The sequence below is a fragment of the Diabrotica virgifera genome, chromosome 6, assembly GCF_917563875.1.
Source record: "Diabrotica virgifera virgifera chromosome 6, PGI_DIABVI_V3a".
NCBI classification, from domain to species: Eukaryota; Metazoa; Arthropoda; class Insecta; order Coleoptera; family Chrysomelidae; genus Diabrotica; species Diabrotica virgifera.
In genome coordinates this window covers 78,873,204-78,900,134 of record NC_065448.1, presented here as the reverse complement: position 1 = coordinate 78,900,134, position 26,931 = coordinate 78,873,204, and the positions used below count along the sequence as shown (strand labels likewise).

At 31.7% G+C, this 26,931-nt stretch overlaps 1 protein-coding gene across 4 annotated transcripts in view; it reads right to left on the bottom strand.

Moving 5' to 3' along the window:
• Nucleotides 1-26,931, bottom strand: part of LOC114335728 (E3 ubiquitin-protein ligase HECTD1) — a 228,659-nt gene that overhangs the window by 185,635 nt on the left and 16,093 nt on the right. The window contains exon 1 of one of the 4 annotated variants that reach the window (XM_028286014.2): nt 6,073-6,272. The exons of the other annotated variants lie outside the window; for them this stretch is intronic. The gene's annotated coding sequence lies outside the window, so the exon portion shown is untranslated. Of the gene's footprint in view, nt 1-6,072; nt 6,273-26,931 lie in introns of those variants that run through there. 4 annotated transcript variants of the gene reach the window in all.

The window sequence follows — 26,931 nt, the reverse complement described above, 5'->3', positions numbered from 1 at the left end:
AAATAACGATTTTCACTTATTTTGCAGTTTGCGTAGCAACAAATTAACTTTTTAACTTTCAAAAATCGGCATTTTGAAGGTCTTTCAATATTCTAAAAAACTGAATTTTGTAATTTTATGTCAACTATTTCGTTTTTGAATGAAGTGCAAAAAATCGAAAAAATCGCGATTTTTGCACTACATTGTTAATAATTAAAAAACGGACGCGAACTCTAGGCAGGAAACAGGTAGGAAACAATATTTTTTTACAAAAATCTATTTTTTTAATCATAGTATCATTAATGATCACAGAAAATGTTAAAGTACACTTCAATAAATAAAAGATTTTTGTTAGATAATTAATTATTGAAAATAATTTATTTATTAAAGTATACCTTAACTTTTTCTATGATTAATAGGGATAGTACGATTAAAATCATGGATTTTTGGGAAAAAATTATTTTTTCAAAAATTGTTTAAACAAATTAGACTGTTTAATAATTAATAAATGTCAAGACAAATTGCATATTTGTAATGTACAGAAAAAATACATACACATTAAAAAAAGAACGATCAAAATATATTCAGTAGATCCCGAGATATAGAAAATGATAGTAGTTTTGAGTTGCTTTTTATAGTTTTTGAACTCGTGCACTTGTCGGGTCCCAGCTTCCCCTTCACTTATCACGACTAGTCACCAATTAAACTACATTTTTAAAAATTCGTGTAAAATACCAGCATTTTGAATATGTAAAATGCCTTTTTCTACAGACAATATTTTTAAAGTTATTCTAAATGTTTTTAAACTACAAAAATTTCGCAAATTTGGCATTAGGATTTTTGACTATAGTATTTTTACTACAAAAACGTTATTACGTAGGTCAAAATTTTTGACGTAAGAGAACTGTCAAAACATTAGAATGTGACTTTTCATTATTGCTATGTTTATTATAAATACGGCAATAATGAAAAGTCACATTCTAATGTTTTGACAGTTCTCTTACGTCAAAAATTTTGACCTACGTAATAACGTTTTTGTAGTAAAAATACTATATATTAGATAACCTTTTTATCGTTTTTTAGTACATTTTGATAGTATCAGTTTTCTACTTTCATTTGGCATACTCAGAATTGCCCCATCTTCATTATTTTCTGTCTTATTGCAAAATAAAGGTCTCTGGGATAAACAAATAGAATAACTCTTCAAATCTTAAATTAATTAATGGATCGGTCTCAAATTTTGAGGGTTTGTTAAGTACCCCAATGTCCAACTTTGGCTGAAACACTAAAGTTCTAAGGTAGTTTTAGTAAAAGTTATTAACAAATAACGACTTTCACTTATTTTGTAGTTTGCGTAGCAACAAATTAACTTTTTAACTTTCAAAAATCGACATTTTGAAGGTTTTTCAATATTCTAAAAAACTTAATTTTGTAATTTTATGTCAACTATTTAGTTTTTGAATGGAGTGCAAAAAATCGAAAAAATCGCGATTTTTGCACTAAATTGTTAATAATTAAAAAACGGACGCGAACTCTAGGCAGGAAACAAGTAGGTTTTCTTCCTATAGGTCTACAATAACTAAAAAAGTAATCAGCTATCTAGATCTTTGAGTGTCCTGAGAAAATCCTTATTACCCTGGACTAATTATTCCTTTTTAAACGCTTTTCTTTAGTTCAATCGTTTGGGTCAAATCTTTGGACGTTAATTTGACTGCATTTTCTTCAATGCAAATGACTAAAAATTCGCGGGAACAATACACGAATAGTCAATAAAATTTTTTTTTGTTTATTAATTGTTTAAATAAAAAACGATTTTAACAGAAAATTCTTAAATTCTCTTGTTTTTTACAATGAAGAAACTTGAAACTTACAAATTGTAGCTAATTATATGAACTATACATAATTTCACTTTTTACGTTAATTGTTTACCTTATGCTTCATAAATAAACAATGAAGTTTTAAATTTTTTGCCGATTCCGACTACTTTTCATGTTTGTACATCATATGTTTTATACATATTTTAATAAACATGACGATATATTTTAATGTTTGAAAAGTGTAAGACTAAAAAGTAAAAAATAAAAAATATGAAAAAAATATTTTTAAGAAACGCTTTTCTTTAGGTACGAGTGACTAAAATTAAACATATTATAAAAAAATCAACTAAAAAGCAAATATAAAAAAAGTGAAAAAATCTAACACATTCGTTAACGAAAAGCATGGGGCCAAAAACCGGTTATTCGATGTGTTAAGATTTTTTCAATTTTTTTTTTAATATTATCGATATAAGTTGCTTATAAATATATAAATGTTATATGGAGTATATAAACAAGAGTGCCAGTAGGTTCGACCTCAACTTCTCTCTATCCAAACCTGAAGTGAACTATTTATCAGAAGACAAAAAATGCATTGCACACCGAATATCATTCTTATTAATTAAGCTTCTTATGGAGACCATACCTTCAAGAACTTAAAGACAGTTGCCTGTAAATCAATGCCTCTAAAGCCCTAGGCCAATTAATACAGCTCTACACTCTTACACGAGTATAAGAATGCAAACTTTATGGTATACAGTTTATCATAAAAAAACTAGATTTGTTGTAAAAGGTATATTTAAAATACCCTAAATAAGGGTCACATTAAACAAAACGTTTTCGGATTAACAAATCCATTATCAGTTTTTATAAAAGCCAAAAAATAGCAAGCCTAAGCCACCAAAATGTTTTGGGTAAAAACCCTTTAGATGTAAACAATTATGTTATATTACATATTAATACAAAAGTTTAAAGATGTTGCAGATATGCCTGGATATTACCCAAGGCAACACAGGACTCAACTGTCAGTTGGCCATTGAAATCCAATATGTGAGGTTTTAATCCTCAAAAAAATTCCAACCCCATGGGAACTGACGGTTTTCGCTGTGGGTTTGTGGGAACTGTGGGTTTCACTGACAGTTGGCCAATAAAATCCAATATGTGAGGTTTTAATCCTCAAAAAAATTCAAACCACGTGGGAAGAGTCCTGTGTTGCCCTGGGTAATATCCAGGCATATCTGCAACATCTTTAAACTTTTGTATTAACATGTAACATAACATAATTGTTTACATTTAAAGGGTTTTTACCCAAAATATTTTGGTGGCTCATGCATGCTATTTGTTGGCTGTTAGAAACACTGATGATGGATTTCTTAATCCGAAAACGTTTTGTTTTAATTAACCTTATTTAGGGTATTATAAATATACATTTTACAACAAATCTAGTATTTTTTTTAAATAAAAGTCTTATGGTCTTCAAACTTAACTATGGTAGTGCTATTTATATGTTGTCGTTATTGGGGCCGTGCAAGTTCGGAAAAGCGACGCCTGGTTTCTTCGCTCTGCACTTTTATTCGCACTTTTAATTATGTTGGCCAATCATATGGTCCTGGTTGCTGGATAATTGTCAAGGCCATAGTCCAAAAAAATAATAAGAAGAAAAAATAAGATTCAGGTTATGTTATTAAAACGTAAACAATTGTATGTAGTAAATAAAATTACTTATTAAAATGCAGTAATGCAAACAAAATACAATTAATTACATTAACCTTTATATAATAATTATATCATATCACTATTGTGGAGCAATATATGATTTTTCTTCTTCATTGACAGTAGATATGAAATATACGTCAATTTGACAATTTCAATTGACAATGAATTATTTAAGAAAGTTACAATATTTCTCCGCTATTCTCGCACGATCGTTTCTCATATCGCCTCCCAGTACTTGCACATCGCGAATAGACGAGCGGCACACCAAAAAGAAAAACGCTATTTCTCGAGATACTGACCACGGGTGGTGAATGGCTAATTTTGGTCTTACTTTATGTTTTTGACGGTGCTGAAAACGAATATGAGGTCTATTTTTAATTTTAAGTGGAGGTACATTGTCAAAAACGCAATTTTAATTAATATTTGTACGGTTTCACTATGCCAAAAGTACTGTAAAGAAATATAATGAAGGTATCGCTCAACCCCATTTTCATTAAAGATTTTTTGGGTTCTGTCAGCCCCCGCTAGAGGTTTGATGTGATTTAGTTAAAAACCGGTTTACAAAATGTCCCCCTCACAAATAAATTTGACGTGTTTTTGCATATTGACACACTGTATGACGATAACAAGGGCTCAAATAGAGCCAATCAGTAAAAGCAAAAAAGAATGTGTGTGTATTTTGTACGCACGTAAGAAGATATTCTTCTATTATATAGGTAATTTAAACGAAGTAAATATACTTAACAGGTTATTTGTATTTTATTTAAAAATTAAACTAACTTTCTTATCTACCACTTTCAAATTTTTTTTATTAAAACAACCAAAAATAAAAAAAATATGAATCGCCCAGGATTAGAAGCCGCGTCCTTCCAATCTCGGAGCTAACGCCCTACCAACTACTCCAGCGAGGTCCTTGTAATTGACGTGTAAGTTTCGGATATAATTACACAATACGGCGACAATAATTAGTGTAAAAATGTTATGCCTACATAATATTTTATTATTTTACTACAGAGAAACACAAATCCAAAAACACAAGAATTATAATAAATAATACATTTACTAAAAACACTAATATATTCTTTTAATGACTTATTTGCACGGTTACAGATACATACATACCTATCTTGAAAGATTAGCAATGAACTACATGCTGTCTGTGTGCGCAGGCGCGCAGATTTATGTACAATTTTACCCTCAATCGAATCGCCGCTAAAGAAGAATATCTTCAAAAAGGTATGCCAGGCAATATGTACTTGCAAAAGGAGCGTAAAGAGACAATACGAATCAGTAGGATTAAGCTGGAGAAAAGTAAAAAAATAAAACTGAAAATACATAAACCGGAAGAAAGTGATTACATATCAAATGGCGACTAAGGAAGTGCCTTGATTTAGCCTAACCAATCTACCACTAGAAGCCATTCTTGGCTAAGAAAGGACGTAATGCGCATTTTGCTCCACTTTTATGCTGGATTTCATCAACGATACTTAAATATTAAGGAATTACCTAAGTGGGTTTAGGTATTTCCTAACTCTAAAACGGATTTCACCATACGATAAGAATTGCCTAATCCGCTTAAGCATTACATTACGTTAGGATACGGATTTCGATCTCCCTAAACTTTAGGTATTACTTATCGTTGACAGTCAGGTTATATTATTACAATTTTGACTAATGTAGGTACTTGTGACGTTTGTCAATAATTTGTTTCTTACCTTAATTTTTCTGTTATTCTGTAATATTAGGTATATTAGTTGAAATTTTGTATTTTCTTTTATATTATTAATATAATATGTGTTGGAAAATATAGAAAATCCTTTGGGAGTTTTTTTACAGGTCTATTGACAAAATTATGTAGTCTACCTACTACCTAACAAACTAGTGTTGTGTTTCAAAAACCCATTCGTGATATCACTAAAAGTGTGTCATTAAAAATTAATAATAAACGAAGCAATTTCATTAATGACAATTCAACTAACTTTAATTTTTCGACATTTAGACATGAAATTTACAACTCTTTTCTTTTCCTCAATTTCACTGTACATATACAAATAACATACAAAACTTAACAAACCTAATTCACAAATAACTAACTACTAAATAAAATAACTATAACAGTTCAAAACTGAAACCAAGTTGGCAAACAAACAATAATGACAAATAATCGAAAAAGTAAGGTAATGTCATCTTATTCTTCTTTTTATTTATCAAAAATAGTTAAAACGTACCCGAATTAATACCTAGAAAAGAATTTCCTAGTTCAAAGTTCTTTTAGTTGTGAAACGCTATTGTTCTTAAGTATTGACTTGGAAGTTCCTATCGATAAGAATTACTTAATAAGGCAACTGTTTAGGTATCGTTGGTGAAATCGGGCAGTGTAGCTACAGGTTATAGGTTATAATAAGGCAAAGCGAGAGAGCATTATTTTTATCGTGAAAAAACTTAAAATTTACATTATCTGATTTTTTTATTTTTTCATATTAAAATAAAGCTTTAGTTTTCAATGTACTTTGTCCTAGTAGCCCATGCCATACTATCTTTTTTAATAACATAAAATTGTTACCTTTATGACGGATGCATCAAAAAAATTCAACACACGATACTAAACCAAACGATGTTAAACAAACCAAGAGTTCTGAATTATCAAAAAAAAGTTATCCATTTCACTTATTCATTAGTAAAAGAGAATGAACGAAGTCATTGATTTTTATAAAACGTGCACCTTACTCTCCGAATTATTTTCACGATAATAAGTCTCGAATAACAAAGCAACAATTAATTCTAGTTTTATCGTGATTTATCGTTTAACCGATATCACCCATTAAAACACAAATAAAAACATTTCCTATTTGTAAATAAAATTCTTATCAGTGTCGTAGAGGTAGAGAGGGTTAAAAACATAAATATGAATTATATTCAAAACACAGCCGAGGCAAAAATTGAGGTCACTTCAAAATTATCAATTTTTGAAACGTCTGCGTCTGCCACAAGGTTATATTTCCGAATTTTATATTATTGTACTAATTTTTTAAGACGGATAGATCGGTCTTATCGACGACGACTTGAGCAAAGAAACATGGACTACGCACTGGATACGTGGAACGTCCTGACATTGAATAAACCAGAAGCACAGGGATCACTACTTAACGAACTCAGAAAATAGAATGTAGAACTAACAGAAATACAAATACAAGAAAGTAAATGGCTAGGACTAGGGATTCACGCGGGACCGGGGACAGGCTCTTGTCCCGTCCCGTGAATTACAGTACAATGACCGCTCCGCTATGATCCAGTATATTCTCCAGGAATTATGAATTCAACAGGAGGCTACCGTCTGTTAGCGTTGAACATTTTGGACTCTTACAACACTAATTGCGATGTACTGGAACAGCATTATCAGCAATTATAAATATTATAAAAGAGCATGTAAAAACCACCTTTATTTCAGTCCGATTGAAAACGTTATTTTAAAGTCTGATAAAAGATCTTATAGTTAAAGTCTGATTTTTATATACTTGAATTATTCTATTACTTCTTCATCCCTAAATGTAACATACTCATTCATTTTTATACACTTTTTTCTAATTTGTTTTCGAAAATATAAGATTCAATTTACTTTTCGTTATGTCAAAAAAATATAATATCAAAATCTATTATACCCGCTTTACACCAACAATAAATCCAACCAACTTCTTCAAGGTCAAATTTGACGTGTTTAAAACACAATTTTATATCCAATTTTGCCGTGAATTAAAAGAAAATTAAGAAATTTGACAAAATAAATTATGTCCTATAACAAAGAATATAGAACATGTTCTATTTTGTCAAATTCCTTCATTTTCTTTTGATTCATGCTAAAATCACAGAACACTTTAGGTCAGTGGTCGGCAAACTTATTAGCCAAAGAGCCAAATATGAACATTATAACAATTAAAAAAAGATTGGAAGCCAAATCTGCTTATTCAGTAACTTTTATTACACTACTCATAAATAAGTAGTATACTTACACTAGATAAGCTATAGGGTCTAGCCCTTTAAGATAATGAAAAATTTCACCAGCGATATTCCAAAAATAAAAATACCATTTTTTACATAAAAAAGTATCAGACCAAATAAATTTTTATACCCCTAGCGCTACCCATAACTGCCCAAAAAAATTAATAAGTATTTTTTTTCGTTTTTTGGCGATATACTCCTTTCAAATCATCGTAGAAACTTCTATTTTCTTTCGTTTTGTAGGGTTTTTATTTCTTACAATATTGTATTTTCTCCAAATTTTTGGCACAAAATTTAATTTTTATGAAATTTTATATGTACAACCAAAAAGGAAAAGAACACCAAATGCGAGCATTTTTAGTTGGTCGTAAGAATCAAGAATACTATTCCCAGAGTTGAAAATGATCATGTCTTCCATGTTCAATATCACATTTTTTCCTCTCCAATATTTCCAATTCAACACAAATATGTTAAAATTTAGAGCCTGATACTTTCTTGTTTTTAAATCCAGCAAATGTATTTCAAAGCTACCAATGTCAATTTCAAAAGGAGAAAATTTCAACTCAGTTATCGTAACATCAAGGGAATTTTTCAATCAAATTTGACGTGTTTAAAACACAATTTTATATCCAATTTTGCCGTGAATTAAAAGAAAATTAAGAAATTTGACAAAATAAATTATGTCCTATAACAAAGAATATAGAACATGTTCTATTTTGTCAAAGTCCTTCATTTTCTTTTGATTCATGCTAAAATCACAGAACACTTTAGGTCAGTGGTCGGCAAACTTATTAGCCAAAGAGCCAAATATGAACATTATAACAATTAAAAAAAATTGGAAGCCAAATCTGCTTATTCAGTAACTTTTATTACACTACTCATAAATAAGTAGTATACTTACACTAGATAAGCTATAGGGTCTAGCCCTTTAAGATAATGAAAAATTTCACCAGCGATATTCCAAAAATAAAAATACCATTTTTTACATAAAAAAGTATCAGACCAAATAAATTTTTATACCCCTAGCGCTACCCATAACTGCCCAAAAAAATTAATAAGTATTTTTTTTCGTTTTTTGGCGATATACTCCTTTCAAATCATCGTAGAAACTTCTATTTTCTTTCGTTTTGTAGGGTTTTTATTTCTTACAATATTGTATTTTCTCCAAATTTTTGGCACAAAATTTAATTTTTATGAAATTTTATATGTACAACCAAAAAGGAAAAGAACACCAAATGCGAGCATTTTTAGTTGGTCGTAAGAATCAAGAATACTATTCCCAGAGTTGAAAATGATCATGTCTTCCATGTTCAATATCACATTTTTTCCTCTCCAATATTTCCAATTCAACACAAATATGTTAAAATTTAGAGCCTGATACTTTCTTGTTTTTAAATCCAGCAAATGTATTTCAAAGCTACCAATGTCAATTTCAAAAGGAGAAAATTTCAACTCAGTTATCGTAACATCAAGGGAATTTTTTACAAATGTTAAAGATTGCAAATGGTAATTTTGCTAATGACAACAAATTGCGTAGTAAGGACAGCGAAAGACGGTTCCCCAATAGGAAGACGATCAGTGGGAAGACCACAAAACGATGGAACGACAACTTACTACAGGCACATTGAAAAAACAGATATAATCATATCTATACAAAAAGAAGAAGAATTTATTAAAATAAGATGTAATTTTTTTTTATTAAGTTTTTTGTTAATGAAAATATTGTGCTTTCCGTGGATATTTGTGCCAGAGCCGCACTTAAGGAGCTTAAGGACCACTGCTTTAGGTGATCTGTGGGTAAAATTGGATGTCAAATTGTGTTTTGTACCACAAACCATACATTTTGTACACGTCAAATTTGTCCTTGAAGAAGTTGGTCAATTTCTTCATCAATAATTTATTGTTGATGTAAAGCGGGTTTTACGAATAAGAATTAACACAACTTTAGGGCAATTCCATCATATATCAAGTGCAGTATGATCGGTTTATAGCAGACGACTTTCAGAAAAAAGCTTATAAAGTCCTTTTGATGAGCATTTTTCAGTGCATCACAAATGATAAAAAAAAAAGGTAAGTCCGTGATAATACACATTTATGACATTTATTCTAACATGACATTTTAGTTAAAGCTGACAGTTGTCACAAAACAAATCAATTGTGTTTATTGCATTTATAAAATGGTATTTTCTTTGATTTGTATAGTATGTATTATAAATTGTACAGATTATATTCGTAGATATATTACATAATTCGTAAATAATTATTTCTTCGATTATAGCGCCATCTATCGACAATTAGAATAACTAGAACAAATGTTATAAATGTCTTTAATCACAGACGTGCCTTTTTTCTGTCACATACACTTTAATCCGTTTAGAAAGAAATCGAAAAACTGTGACGCACTGAAAAATGCTCATGAAAAGGACTTTACCCACGTCACTGTGAATGCGACAGACAGATGAGTTTTAATTTATGGTAGCTTGCTAGAATTAAAAACTCAATATTGATTTACTTTTTTTATTCATTTGAAAGAACTTAATTCCAATATCTCTGAATTATTGATGAAACATTGTTTAGGATTTTACAAATTGGAGCACATAAGGATGTAGTTCAAGTTCGAATAGATATTCAGAAATAATTCAAATTGAAAATAAATTTGCGTTGATATGCATATTGGAATTAAAAAAAACGTGGAGGCAAGTGATGATGAATAATCTAATTTAAAATATTAATGAGATGTGATTCTCATTTGAATTGTAAAGAATTGTTAAGTGAAACAAGAGGTTTCAAATGATGTATCCTATGTCATTTGTAGTCATCGATGATGTTATATTTTTGACAGATGTAAATAAAAAAGAAGTCTATCAATGAAAATAATTAATTTATGCGTGGGACTGTTTTCCATAAAAGAAGAAGAAAACCAAATTACACTGCCTAGCATAAAATTAGGATCACCTGGTAATTTTAAGTTCTTTTTGGTGTTATACTGAATTCGCTCTACCGAGATTCACTTTGACACATCTTAATCTGTCATTAAAAAAAGAAGAATAATTAGAAATAGTGGGAGTGTCTACTAATCTCATAAAATTTTGTGGAGTTTATTTCTACAAAATATTTTTATTTGGTACAATAAATAATTTTCTCATTTGTTATCAATACATTATAATGGTGTAAATAAATAATTATTGATAAAAGGCATTATATTTAATTTCGATTCAGAGATCATTACCATCTTTCTATGGACCATTTCGAACTCTTTTGTTCTCATCAGGAAAGCAACTGTAATGATGCTCTAGATCATTACCATCTTTCTATGGACCATTTCGAACTCTTTTGTTCTCATCAGGAGAGCAACTGTAATGATGCTCTGAATCGAATAAAACACCTTTGCCATTCATGCCAATTACAAAATATAATTAACATTAAGACGCTATAGCGACCTCTATTAACAAAATGTCGAAACCCAAAAGACTCCATTTTCAAACAAATAAATGTTTAAAAATAATAAAATCTTTGGATTTCTTAATTCGGAAACAGATTCTCTCTTATACCTATTCCCGTCCTTCCAAAAATTGCAAGGAATAAAGGGTGATGAATGTATAGACATGGGGAGTCTACATAGTTGCACTCCACAACATATCAATTCACCGAGGTAAAGATCAACAAATCTGCTTCCTAGTACTCGATACGTGAGTAAAAACGGTAGGTAGATAAAAGGCATTATATTTAATTTCGATTCAGAGATCATTACCATCTTTCTATGGACCATTTCGAACTCTTTTGTTCTCATCAGGAAAGCAACTGTAATGATGCTCTAGTTGTAGTAGTCTAAAGTGAGGACGTTTGAGTTTGCATAAATTCATTATCTCGAGAATGGGCAAATTTCAAGAGAAATCCTCAGATAGGTCGATTTTTATTTTTGAATTAGGACTTTTTGGCATATATATAGTACTAGTGACGTCATGCATCTGGGCGTGATGACGTAATCGATGATTTTTTTAAATAAGAGTAGGAGTTGCGTCATAGCTCATTTGAAAGGTTATTTAATTCTCTATTCAGTAATATAAACATTAACATAATTATTTATACAGGGTGTACAAAAAAAAATTTCTTCTATTTGTCAAATTGTCACCCTGTATAAATAATTTTGTTAATGTTTATATTAGTGAATAGAGAATTAAATAACCTTTCAAATGAGCTATCACACAACCCCTACTCTCATTTAAAAAAATCATCGATTACGTCATCACGCTCAGATGGATGACGTCACTAGTATTACATATATGCCAAAAAGTCCTAATTTAAAAATAAAAATCGACCTGTCTGAGGATTTCGCTCGAGATTTGCCCATTCTCGAGATAATGAATTTATGCCAACTCAAACGTCCTCACTTATACCACAGTGTCGCGCCCGCTTGATTAGTAATTAAAAAACAAAGGCGTTTCCGATATTGTATTAAAAAAAACTCTTTGGGATTTCATCAATCAATGTTTAAAGAATATCTACCTACCTTGGCAACTTTGAAATTTTTAGATAAATGTCCAATTTAGGGTTAAAAATGGCCGATTTCGCAATTTTCAATCGCTTATACAGTGCTAGTCAAAAGTCCGTACCCCCCCTCGTATCTTTTGAACGGTTATACTTATAATAGTGAAATTAGGAGGGAGGAAATAAACGGATGTAGGCTTCTTAACCAATCATGACAGGTGACGTAATAGTGACAGATGACGTTACAGCGCCACTATGACAGATAATTTTAAATGGGACCTTATGGCAAGTGATACCTCGTTTGAAAGGTATTGAAAATACCTATTCAGTCATACTAATTTTGTTTGAGTTTAAGCTCATTTTGATGAATAAATGAAATAATATAAAATTGTAGTTTCGCATTTAATTAATAAAAATTCAAACCTCCGCCTATGATTACTTGTCAAAAAGGTTGACGTTGACGTAAAAACTACTAGAGAACTGAAAAACGTCAACTTTTTTGACAAAAAAAACCATAGGCGGACATTTGAATTTTTATTAGTTAAATACGAAACTACAATGTTATATTTATTTAATTTATTCACCAAAATCAAAATCAACTTAAACCCAAAAAAAAATAGTATGACTGGATAGGTATTTTCAATACCTTTCAAACGAGGTATCACTTGCCATAAGGTCCCATTTAAAATTATCTGTCATAGTGGCGCTGTAACGTCATCTGTCACTATTACGTCACCTGTCATGACCAGTTAAGAAGCCTATATCCGTTTATTTCCTCCCTCCAAATTCCACTATTATAAGTATAACCGTTCAAAAGATACGAGGGGGGGTACGGACTTTTGACTAGCACTGTATAACAAAAACTATTAACTTAAGAGAAAAATCACTAAAGACCTTTTCTGTTTGGAATTATTCAAAAAACCTAAAAAGGAAAATTTTAGGAAAAACCCCTAATCTTTCCCCTCGCCTGGCAAGGTCTTATGCTCTTCAGAATCGCCTGTCATTGTACACATTTCTTCTAAATGACTTACCCAAACACATATAGTTATTTTCATGAGCATTTTTCAGTGCGTCACAAATGATAGAAAAAAAGGTTAGTCCGTGATAAATACACATTTATGACATTTATTCTAAGATGACATTTTAGTTAAATCTGACAGTTGTCACATTTTATTTGCAATTTGGTATAAAAACAAATCAATTTTGTTTATTGCATTTACAAAATGCTATTTTCTTTGATTTGTATAGTCTTATAAATTGTACAGATTAAATTTTTTTTATAGAGAATAATATAATATTATTTAATATTATATTATTAGCGCCATCTATTGACAACTAGATCAAATGTTATAAATGTCACCGACGAAATGTAATCAGCGACGTGCGTTTTTTTCTGTCACATACAATTTAATGCGTTAGAGAGAAATCGAAAAACTGTGACGCACTGAAAAATGCTCATGAAAAGAACCATACTTAAATTTAAACCTTACAGGAGAAAGTTTATTTTACCCCCTAAATTTGCACTTTTCGATTCACCTGGTAGATACACGTGCACCGCTGAGGCCTGCCAAGTCATGGTTTTTAGCCTTGATGTGCTATGAATTATCACTAGAAAAATTTCTAGCCTTACAGGACGACCGTTAGTCGGAGGGTTCACTAGCTCTTAGACTATAGAATACTTAAGTACTAGGTTTTCTCCACCTTAGTGTTGAAGCCTGGACAACGACAGAAGCAACATATAAAATGATCCAAGCATTCGAACTCTGGTGTTACCGTAAAATACTCAGAACATCCTACAAAAGAACGAAAAACATAATATTTTGGTCACATCGTAAGAAATCAAAAGTATGAACTGCTCCAATAGTCCAGGAACCAAATCTTTTCACCTCGCAATTTTTACAGAATGGATAAATTTGCTTGAAAATTTGAGAATAAGTAGTGGATAGTCCATGGATCAAAATCTATATGATGCCGACAGGCGCTTTTACCATGGGGGTGGTTGCCACCCCTTTTCTTTCCTGGAAGCCGCCCGTGCATGCACCCCGGTGGCACTGCAGCTTTTCAGCTTATTGTGCTTTCTTCCATTTGTTCTCATGACACCTAATCCAATATAGCAGTGCCCTTCACTAGCCTGTAAAGGTCCATTGGGTTAGTGCCATACATTGTCGGACTTGGTTTGCAGTCTCCATATATTGCTTGTCTCTTACGATCCAGCGCCTTGCAATCGCACAATAAATGTCTGACTGTCTCGGTCTCTCTACTGTATAGTCTGCAGCTGAGATCTCCGTTATATAGTCACTGCCATTATTTTCATTATGTCACTTACATTTTTTTAGCTAGAGATTTTTTTATTTCTGGAGATACATATTTTTAAATACTTTAAATTAGTTTCAACAAGTTGTCCTCGAAAATGCATAGTTTTCCCGTCCTTTGACTTTTAAACTACAATATTTAGCATTTGACGAAGAAGAGCCAACATATAATAAAGTATAGCTCAATTACTATTGGTCTTAAAGAAAATAAAAAAAAAAACGGTTTTCTTTGTACATTTTTGTTAAGTAAAGTTGTTTTGATAAAACGAAAACTTGAGTTATTAGCAGAAAACTGATTAAAAAAAATTGATTTTTTCGATATAAAACTAACACATTCGATAGCGAATAAATCGAAAACTATTAATTTTATCAAAAAAATGTATAGAACGTTTTTTGCTTATAATGAATGTTTTTACCAACTCTTGCGGTCAAAATATAATAAAAATTTTCACCCCCAAGATGGGGTGGCAACCACCCCCATGGTAAAAGCGCCTTTTGGCATCATATAGATTTTGATCTTATCTACTACTTATTCTCAAATTTTCAAGCAAATCGATCCATTCTGTAAAAATTGCGAGGTTTTGTCCTATTTTAAGCTTCATTACTTGGACTACAACTCATAACCCAAGGCAAAATCAATAGCAATAGCGGACCAGGAAGAAGATGCAACTCTTTGCTTAAAAACCTCTGACAGTGGATGAATATGACCTCCATAGAACTATTCAGGGCGGTTGCAAACAAGATTAAATGGGCAAATGTAATGGCTAACATCCTTCAGGATAAAGCACCGTAAGAAGAAGAAGCAGTGATAACAGCTTGCAAATGTTGAGGCATGCTTTGGATCACATTCTGCGAAAAAATTATACCTGTCATTATTATGAATTAAATAACCTTTCAAATGAGCTATCACACGACCCCTATTCTAATGTGAAAAAATCATCGACTACCTCATAACGCTCAGATGGATGACGTCACTAGTATGATATATATGCCAAAAAATCGTAATTTAAAAGTAAAAATCAACCTGTTTCTGGGATTTATCTCCAAAATAGCCCATTCTCGAGACAATTAATTTATTCCAACCTAAACGTCCTCACTGTATAAAGTGTGTTTGTGTTTCCTTCACAAATATATTCAATGGTACCTCGTCAAGATACACAGTTACTATCTGCACTAGCATGCATAAATGTTGCGTCATCTTCAAGAATAACAACTATGAACAATAAAACATGGTCTCCTAGAACCTCTGTCAGGTACCTACAGGCAATAAAGTCTCATTCTAGATAAAAACTACCTCAGTATGTGCGTCTTCATACTATAACTTATCCTCCAAATGGAAATGGAAATCGCTCAAAAAACATGCTTTGAGTTTCTCTCGCCTGTCAAAGTCTAAAAGATATTGCGCAATATTGGTTCATTTGTGGCAATATTGGTTCATTTGTAGCAATAATGCATTTATGAATTTTAAATCTTCAAAAGTATTTTCAGTAGCTAGGTAACATAAGTTATTGATAAACACTGACTTGGTGAGATAGCATCTCACATCACATTATAGTCGAGGCATTGAAGGATTGAAGGGTCGATTTTTTTGCAGTAAGACGGATTTTAATGCTGATTGGTGCGTTGGATTCGTGAGAATGTCAGGAAATTTTGTGAACTAATGTAATGAATAAGAAATCTCAAATTGCATTTGTGCATAAGAAAAATGCATTTAAAAAATACATTTCGGTAAATAGTGGGAAAAATTGACTCAACTTTCTTACTCGGGGGTTTTTGGGGTCGCTGAAAACGAATATGAGGTCGGCGAGAGTGTGCAAACTACCTGGTGCCTGCAGCGGGTGTAATAAACGTCTTCCTCTGGAATATTGTGGTAATTTATCATATAATTGGCTTAAACTCATTACTTGGAGTTTTTTGGGGTCGCTGAAAATGAATATGAGGTCGGCGAGAGTGTGCAAAGTACCTGGTGCCTGCAGCGGGTGTAATACACGACTTCCTCTGGAGTATTATGGTAATTTATCATATAATTGGTTTAAACTCATTACTCGGGGGGTTTTTGGGGTCGCTTAAAACGAATATGAGGTCGGCGAGGGTGTGCAAATTACCTGATGCCTGCAGCGGGTGTAATAAAAGTCTTCCTCTGGAGTATTATGGTAATTTATCATATAATTAGTTTAAACTCGTTACTCGGGGTTTTTTGGGGTAATCTATTTTCTTCGATGTAACTATAGTGATCGAAAAGGGTGGTATTTTTATTATAAATAAACATAAATTTTTATTATTATAATATATTTATGGTTAAAAAAGTTCATTATACAAAATTTATCGTAATTCATCTTTAAAATTCATTTTCTTCATCATTATCATCTACTACTTCATTATTGCCTTCCTCTCTCGAGTCCAGTGCAATATTTGTGCAATCAGAGCCTGCATAATTTTTGAAGGCTAAATTACAAACTAACCCATGCTTCTTGCACCCGCATATGTTGCCGCAGTCTGACTTACAACTACAAAATATTAAATTTAAAATGTATGGAGGACCAGGCGGCTGAGTCATTCTAACTGGAATTAGTACATTATTTTGTAATTCCCATCCCCAATAGGTTGGGTTCATGTTACTGTCCTCTCCATGCAGCCAAATTTGTGTTTGTAAATATACCCTTTTTAAATGCTGACAATCCAAAAAAGAATTTTTTCAATGATAATCTTTTTATTTTTTCCAATAGCCATTAAGTACATTCTGTATATAGTAACTTTCTCTCAAGGCAAAACCACATCATTCACTTGCGCCTTAATTCAAACTGCTTTAAATGATATGAAATTAGAATTTAGTCGTTGCGATATTTATTTTCAGCGACCCCAAAGACCCCCGAGTAACAAGTTTGGGCCAATTATTTAACAAATTACCATAAAAGTCCAGAGGAAGACGTTTATTACACCTGCTGCAGGCACCAGGTAGTTTGCACACTCTCGCCGACCTCATATTCATTTTCAGCGACCCCAAGAACCCCCGAGTAATGAGTTTAAGCCAATTATATGATAAATTACCACAATACTCCAGAGGAAGACGTTTATTACACCCGTTGCAGGCACCAGGTCGTTTATACACTCTCGCCGACCTCATATTCATTTTCAGCGACCCCAAAAAACCACCGAGTAATGAGTTTAAGCCAATTATATGATAAATTACCACAATACTTCATAAGAAGACATTTATTACACCCGCTGTAGGCACCAGGTAGTTCGTACACTCTCGCCCACCTCATATTCGTTTTCAGCGACCCCAAAACCCCCCGAGTAATGAGTTTAAGCCAATTATATGATAAATTACCACAATACTCCAAAGGAAGACATTTATTACACCCGCAGCAGGCACCAGGTAGTTTCCACACTCTCGCCGATCTCATATTCGTTTTCAGCGACCCCAAAAACCCCCGTGTAAGAAAATTGAGTCAATTTTTCCCACTATTTACCGAAATGCTTTTTGGAAATGCATTTTTCTTATGCACAAATGCAATTTGAGATTTCTTATTCATTACATTAGTTCACACAGTTTCCTGACATTCTCACGAATCCAACGCACCAAACTGCATTAAAATCCGTCTTACTGCGCCAAAAATCGACATTAAGGCCTATTTTTGTGCTTCAATGCCTCGACTATTATCCCTTTTTTAATTTCAGGTATAATAATGTTGATCGCCAACGATCACTAAAATAATTCATTATTGTATTAATTTGCCCTCATCTGCGGCAGTAAAGTAACACACACAAATTTACGTTATTGTTAATTAAATTTATGCCAAAAAGTGAAATTCTGTAGTATTTTGCAATTATATGCATACAACATAAATCAAAACTTTACAGATTTAGTAACTATACTAGATTTACAATAAAGATGCAGTAGAAATAAACAAACCAAAACACGTTAAATCGTATCTACTAGGAGCAATCCCGAATCATAATTTACATTGTATAAACTTTGGAAATCATTATTTGGGATTTACAATGTATATGTACATTGTAAATTATGATTTGGGAGTGCTCCTAGTAGCATTTAAACTGTCTTGGTTTGTTTATTTCCACTGCATCTTGATTGTAAATTTAGTATAGGTAGGTATTCAATATTAATAATAACTATCGATTAAACATCGAAACTGGCCGTCATGCAAAAGCATTCCGTCATTACTGTCATACGCAAGTTTTATTTCGTCTAAAATTAAAAAAAATCTTAAATCTTGGAAGTTAGGTAGTAATGCAAATAAAATTTGAAATTGTGTTTTTGTTAATTCGATTATACAGTGCTAGTCAAAAGTCCGTAACCCCCTCGTAACTTTTGAACGGTTCTAGGTACCTATAATAGTGAAATTTGGAGGGAGGAAATAAACGGACGTAGGCTTCTTAACTAGTCATGACAGGTGACGTAATAGTGACAGATGACGTTACAGAGCCACTGTGACCAATAATTTTAAATGGGACTTAATGTTGTTCTGAAGCTATTTCCTTGTGGTATTTTTATAATCAACTATTTATAATGGGAAATAAGCCACAATTTTACCAAAAAAAAAAGATTTTATTAACGTTTCGAAGCCCAAATCGGGTTTCGTTGTCAAAATACATTTTGTTTCTCGGGTTTCGTTGTCAAAATGTATTTTGACAACGAAACCCGATTTGGGCTTCGAAACGTTAATAAAATCTTCTTTTTTTTTTGGTAAAATTGTGGCTTATTTCCCATTATAAATAGTTGATTTTAAATGGGACTTTATGGCAAGTGATACCTCGTTTGAAAGGCATTCAAAATACCTATTCAGTCATACTAATTTTTTTGGGTTTAACTTGATTTTGATTTTGGTGAATAAATTAAATAAATATAATATTGTAGTTTCGCATTTAATTAATAAAAATTCAAATGTCCGCCTATGGTTTTTTTTGGCAAAAACGTTGACGTTTTTCAATTGTCTAGTAGTTTTTGCGTCAACGTCAACCTTTTTGATAAGTAACCATAGGCGAAATTTTGAATTTTTATTAATTAAATGCGAAACTACAATTTATATTTATTTCATTTATTCATCAAAATGAGCTTAAAGTCAAACAAAATTAGTATGGCTGAATAGGTATTCTGAATACCTTTCAAACGAGGTATCACTTGACATAAGGTATCATTTAAAATTATTTGTCACAGTGGCTCTGTAACGTCATCTGTCAGTATTACGTCACCTGTCATGACTAGTTAAGAAGCCTACGTTCGTTTATTTCCTCCCTCCAAATTTCACTACCTATACAGGGTGTTTCAAAAAAAGGTAATCCCGTCTCTAGGGTAGGTAAAAAACTAAAAAATAATTGGGGTTTGCTTAGTAAAAAATTTTTGTACCCCATCCGTTTTCAAGATAAAGGGCGTTGAAGAAAAAAAAATTTACGCATTTTTGAAAATTGAAAAATTGAAACAAGGTTTAAAAACTCTAATTATTGTTGATTTATCGTCATAACAATCAATAAATGTCAGATTTCCATGGCACACTTGGAGAAAATAGAGGTATACCTATTAGAACTTTATCATTACTACCAGCATCAATTATTACTTCGTAATTTTCAAATCAAAATATTCCGAAAACGGTACACAGTATCGAGTTTTACCAAGAGTACCTTTTTCGTGGAAAATTGAATGACGTTTAAGTTTACTTGAAATTTTGATTAATAATTATACTCTTAAAAAAGTTATATCGACTAATACTTACTACGATCCGTGTAACTAGCGCCCTCTATGAGAATCAGATATAAAAACAAATTCATGGGATGTATCAGACAAGAATCTACAGGTCGAGCAAGTCTCGTAAATTTCACGATTGCGAGCCACGCTTCACGCAACCGTGTTTGCGTACTTGTGTTTCGAGTTGCGTGGTCGTGCGGAGTTATATTTACCAATTCGCGCAATCGTACTTGAGACGCTGTGTCAGGTGAGGTGTTTGAAAATTTTGTAACTTGATTGCTTGATTCTGTGGTGTGAAGGTGGTTAAACTTTTGTTTTATTTTTTTTGTTTTGTTTGTTTTTGTTGTTGCGAATATATCGCAGAAAGTTTTTAGATGAAGTAATTTTATGATGAAGATAACACAGAAAATACAAGAGGGCAGCATACTTTGTAAAACAGCTGTTACAATTTGAAATCAGCATTTTGTTAAGTTGTTGTCTTGCAGGTAAAAAAAGTGACTTTTTAAAAAAATTTTATCTTGGAAACTAAAAATTATTTTTATTTATAATTGAAACATGTAAAAGTATAGTACTCTCAAAAAAATTTCAGCCAAAAAATATTCATTTTTGTAGAGTTGACTGCAATTTTTCGACAACAGCCCTTTTTTGCAGTGAGCAGCATAACAAGTCCAGTCTCATCTGAAATCAAAGTTTCTTGTAGTTTATACCTCTGGCTAGTGAATGAACAAAGGATTTTTTATTAGATGAGGTCATTTTTGTTTTATAAAAAAAACTACTTTAAAAATGAGAAAAATTGGGGTCAAAAATGTGTTTAAACTTATGTAAAATCTTCAAATTTCATTTTTTTTTTAATTCCTTCGTTCATATTCTAGCCAGAGGTATAAACTACAAGAAACTTTTTGATTTCAGATGAGACTGGACTTAGTATGCTGCCAACGCAAAAAAACTTAAACTCTACAAAAATGAATATTTTTGGCTGAAACTTTTTTTGAGACTACCTTAAGTACTATACTTTTACATGTTCCAATTATAAATAAAAATAAATTTTAGTTTTCGAGATATAATTTTTTTAAAAAGTCACTTTTTTTACCCACAAGACCTATATGTAACCCCTTAAAAAAATGTTTGGAAGAATATGTTTGATGGCCAAGATGCATACATATATTTAGAAGCAAAGTTCCTGATTTCTGTAGTATAATACATAATACCGAAGAGGAAGTAGCCCTAAGCGCCGGACTCCACTTGCGATTTGTAGTTGTGAAGATTGAACACATTCTTTCAAATAGAAGTCAATCCATGATTATTTAGTCAAATGGATTGACTTGTATTTGAAACAATGTGTTCAATCTTCCTGATTACAAATCGCAAGTGGAGTGCGGCGGTAATAACACCAAAATATTCCATATAGGTCCATAGAAGGTACACAGACATTGAAAAATTCCTGGAATATCCCCGAAAACATGTTCCCTGAACATCCCAGGAAAATCCTGTGTCAGCATTTTAAACATTACCTGAATGTCTTATTGGAACATTCCATGAATGTCCACAAATGTTCTCTGGACATTCAAAATATATTTTGTAGACATTCCCTGGATATACCAGAAATACAGTGATGAGCGCTCTAATAACCGGCAAAATAGCACAAAAGATGTATTAAGTAGTGAGATAAAAAGACATGAAACTAGTCGAGCTGGGAAATTTAGCGATATTAACTTATACATTTAGATTGTATTGATTGTGTACCACCTTCAGACGTATCAGACGAGTTTGGAAACTACCACTGTCACAGTGACAGTTTTAGTTGACATACTCCTCCGATATGTGTAAAGGTGGGATCAATATAACGTAAATTTAAAGGTTAATTTCGCTAAATTTCCCAGCTCGACTAGTTTCATTTCTTTTTATCTCACAACTAAATATGTTGCCCATATTTTGCCGGTTATTAGGGCACTCATCACTGTACATCCTTGCTGATGTGACAATACCTCCTATCTGTTTTTTCATGAGTTTTATATGAGAGATGGAAAAACATGTTTTAAGGTCACCTCCTGTGTTCATATGTAAGTTTTGACTTGTTTTGTAGTTCATACATAGTTTAATTTACTACAAAACAAGTCAAAAAATATCATATGAAAACAGGAGGTGACCCTAAGACAAGTTTTTAGTCTCTCTTACAAAACTCATGAAAAAACAGATAGGATGTATTATTACATCACTGACGATATGTGGCCATACCAAATAATACATCCTTGATAAATATAAACATTTTTATTGAACAAAATCTTTTCATACATTTTTTCAATGCAATTTACTGATATTCCTAAATATTTCAAAAAGATGTGTCACATTTGCTTTGTAAACCTTTCTTTTGCCTTTCGTAGCCACATATTCCGTTTCCTTCCTGGTTTTTTGTAGACCACTTCTCTCAGCTGATTCTAAAAAAAATAAAATAAATGGTAATTTTTCTATCCTTTACAATTAACAATCAGAAGAAATATTATTTACAGATAATGATATGCATAATAATAATAGGTTTGTTCTAGCATCAGTTTGAAACCATCAGCGAATAGTGGACCAGCGCGAGTAGAGGGGATCGCACTGGTGACTGTATTATGTTCTTTTACTGACCAACTGTTTGCTGATAGTTTTTGACTAGTTTGACTGTTTGCTAGAACAAACCTAATAATAATGAATATTTTGTATTTTGACAATGACATCTGATGTGGAAGTCAAAACATTAATAAAATTATTTTTTTCATTTTAATTGTGGCTTATTTCCCATATAAATAATTAATTATTTTTTCAAGTTAACTTTCACATGCGCGTCTTAAAATTGTACTTTTAATACTTATATCATAAATAACTATTAAAACTATCTTAAGAGGAAACAGTATCGATCAACAGGTAGCGAAAATGTGTTCCAAGATTGCGGCTGTAATTTTGAATATTTTTTCAAGATATTTGGCACACATATTCGTAATATAATAAAGAATGGCAGTACAGAGCCCAATTTGAAAAATATATTAATATGTGGAAATTACTCTGTAATTAAATACAATATAAAAAAACGAGCTTGTACCGCCATTAAGAAGAACAAAAAAATACACTTTTTTCAAATACAACTTTTTTATCCGATTTTGTGTTATTTTGGAACTACTAAAATTTTTTATTTCATTAGTAGTTCCAAAATTACACAAAATCTAGGCATTGGATAAAAAAGTTTATTTGAAGAAAGTGTATTTTTTTGTTCTTCTTAATGGCGGTACAGGCTCGTTTTTTAAATATTGTATAATTACAGAGTAATTTCCACATATTAATATATTTTTCAAATTGGGCTCTGTACCGCCATTCTTTATTATTTTACGAATACGTGTGCCAAATCCCCCAAAAAAATATTCAAAATTACAGTGACAATCTTGGAACACGTTTTGGCTACCTGTTTATCGCTACTGTATTACCTTAAAACATAGTAATTTGCTAAACCAGTATATTTTACTCTACTACTACTCTACTAGCTACCTCATTTTCCACTGTTTCTAAAGACTTGTTTACATGGGTAGAGTTTTGAGGAGAGTAGAGTAGTGGTAGTACTCTACCAAAAATGGCTTGATACCATTCACATGAGGAGAGTACAAGTATAGTACTGATGCTAGTATAGTGAAACCGATTTTTGTATTTTTAAACACTCTTGATTATAAGTGCACCTTAAATTCTTAATTTTTTGCTGAAGCTCGTTTACTCCAAAGCCCCCTTTGCCATTCTTTCGACGATTTCATCCTCCGCAGCTTGCTGCAAACTTTTATTTCTGTAGCATACACTACCTAAATTCCATAAACACTGGTATTTGCTGTATTATAGCTCTACAAGTTTTAAAGTTTCATCTTCGGTGAACTTCATTTTCACTATTTACACAAAACACAATTCCAGCCAGAATGACAGCACCCCCATGTACTCTCCTACCTACTCTATTCTGCCATAATTGAGCGTGTTCCATGGGTAGAGTGTGCAGCCGAGTAGACATTTTGGCAGTAGTGGTGGTCATAGAGTAGTTACTTTGCCATAGGTTGCTAGTCACTCTACTTTAACTCCAACTATACACTCTACCAGCTATTCTACTGTGCTTATAATTTTTACAGGTAGAGTTACTCTACTCTATCAAGTACTTGCATCATTACTCTACCCGTGTAAACAAGTCTTAAATCTACTGAATGAAAATCTACTTAATCTTAATCTACTCTTAATGAAAAATGTCTAAAATCATTTACCCACCTAGTATTATTGTAGAATTTAAGACAGTCCAGTGCCTTATAAATAATTTCAATATGAATATTTTTCCCTTTAATTCTCCTTTGATACCACTCCATTTTAGATTTTGGGGAACTTATTTCATTGTGTTTATAGACCATATTTATTGAAGGAACCCAATCTGGAGATTGCTATTATCGATTAAGTCGGCTGGTTTTCCTATAAGATTAAAATGTTAACATCTTCAAAAATCGTTACTGTTGTAATTGTAACTTACCAGATATAAAATGATTACAGCAGACAGGACAGGGAAATTTTCATTTCGCTAGTAAAACCCGTACATTGTATTGCATTTAACCATTGTTGTCTCTCAGATACCTTATTTAGTTCAGTTTAAAAGTGAACTTTATCTTGACTTTATCACATTTCACACTTCAAAACACAACACCAATGAAGCATATTATCTTTCTAAATTAATACTTCCAGAGAAAATGTTAAATTAATCTTTGTACAACACAAAATTACAAAGAAATACAACTAAAATTATCTAAAACTCATTAAGAACAGATAGAATAAGATTTATCTTTTACACCCAGTAGCCATATTGATTTAATTTTGAAACCACATAACTTCGCACCTTCGCACGACCACGCAACTCGAAACACAAGTACGCAAACACGGTTGCGTGAAGCGTGGCTCGCAATCGTGAAATTTACGAGACTTGCTCGACCTGTAGATTCTTGTATGTATCAGCTTCCAAAACATATTCGTATAAAATTTCATTACAATGTTGCCAGTAGTTTCGGCAAAATCGTAAAAAATGCGTAAATTTTTTTTTCTTCAACGCCCTGTATCTTGAAAACGGATGGCGTTACAAAAATTTTTTACTAAGCAAACCCCAATTATTTTTCAGTTTTTTACCTACCCTAGAGACGGGGTTACCTTTTTTTGAAACACCCTGTATAGGTATAACCGTTCAAAAGTTACAAGGGGGTGTACGGACTTTTGACTAGCACTTTATATAGGACGGTGATAGATATTTACTGATAATTTGTTAGTAAATATATTTAAATATTTAGATTTTCTACGATTCATCAAGGGAAAAGAAACTCCAAAAGGCTATTAGTTTGCGAAATTTTTGGTATTATTTTAAGTATTAAAATTAGTTTTAATATTTAACTAAAAATACAATTAAAGTGTTTAAAACATATTTATTTCGTTGAAATCATAATACAGTGGAACCTCGATTATCCGTCTCTCTATTAACCGTCACCTCTGTTAACCGTCAGGGTACATACATAAGATATATTGACCACATAAGTAAAAATTTAGTCATCAATTCATTTTGTTTGAGCATTTTTTTATGTAAATCAGGACTCTGGATTAAATCTCAATTTAAATAGGTAATGATAAATGATACTGTGCTTTTAGAGTTCTATTTTTAGAATCGCAAGCCGAAAATAAAAACGCACAGCACAATAATTACAGTCAATATCTGCGTGTCACCATAATTCAGTTAACGTTCTGTGAACCGTCTTTTCGATTATCCGTCATACCCTTGGTCCGGTGCCCTGAAGGATAATCGAGGTTCCACTGTAATAGAAGTTTAACTTCTTACGTGCGTACAAAGTACACACATTTTTGAAGTTATACTTCTTTACCGGCGATAGAGGGTGATTTTTTTATATGTTAAAACCTATCAGCCCGGCGCATGCGCATTATAACTTTGTTCTGATTGGATGTTCAAATGACATATCAAAAATTATCCGATATGGCAGCTGTGGTTTGGAGGTAAAGGTAAACAAATGTATAATATATTAGTTTTATTGTTGTGAGGACAGAAACAAAAAAGTTTATAATATTGTAGTGACTTTTAAATAGTTTTTAAAAGCAACAGGTACGTAATAATTGTTAGTGTATCATGAGTATAAACCTACCTATTTGATCTGCCAAAATACATAGTATGTAATACTTTTATTTATATAATTTGATTACCATCAAAATTTCTATCAATATTCACCTAAAATATTGTTTTTTACTCTATGTTTTGTTGTATTTTTTCAATTCTAAATCATTTCAATTCAAAATTAAAATAATTTGATCAATTTTCAAAATATCAAAATATCACAAGTTTAATCCGTTTAGTTAGTCGATCTTCGTAAATAATGACACATAGTGTCCGTGGCTAAGCGGAGAAGGCGAAAGAATTCCAATACCAACCGCTCTTATCAGCGCTGGTTCGAGTCCCAATAGAAACTTTCTTTTTTGTTTTTTTTAATACATTTTATGATTGTAAGTATATTTATTATATAATTGTATTTTCAGAAAATACGTATTTAGTTAAAAAAATTTCGACAATTAATGTTCAGACATCATTTGTGGCTTGTTTAATGTGTTTGTGTGTGTTTTATTCTTTTATTATTTTAATTTTTGGCACTGTTCTAATAAAAATGTTTGAGAAGTAGTAAGTATAAATTAGTTTAATATTTAAACAAAATATAAATAAAAAGTATATTAATTTCGTTTAAATCATATAGTAGAAGTATAACTTCTTACGTGCGTACAAAGTACACACACATTCTTTTTTTTTTTTCATTAGAAGGATGTAATTAAGTAAGTGTTTGTTTTTTTATGATTGGCGATAAAATTTTGTATGCACCACGGCACCACGTCAGTA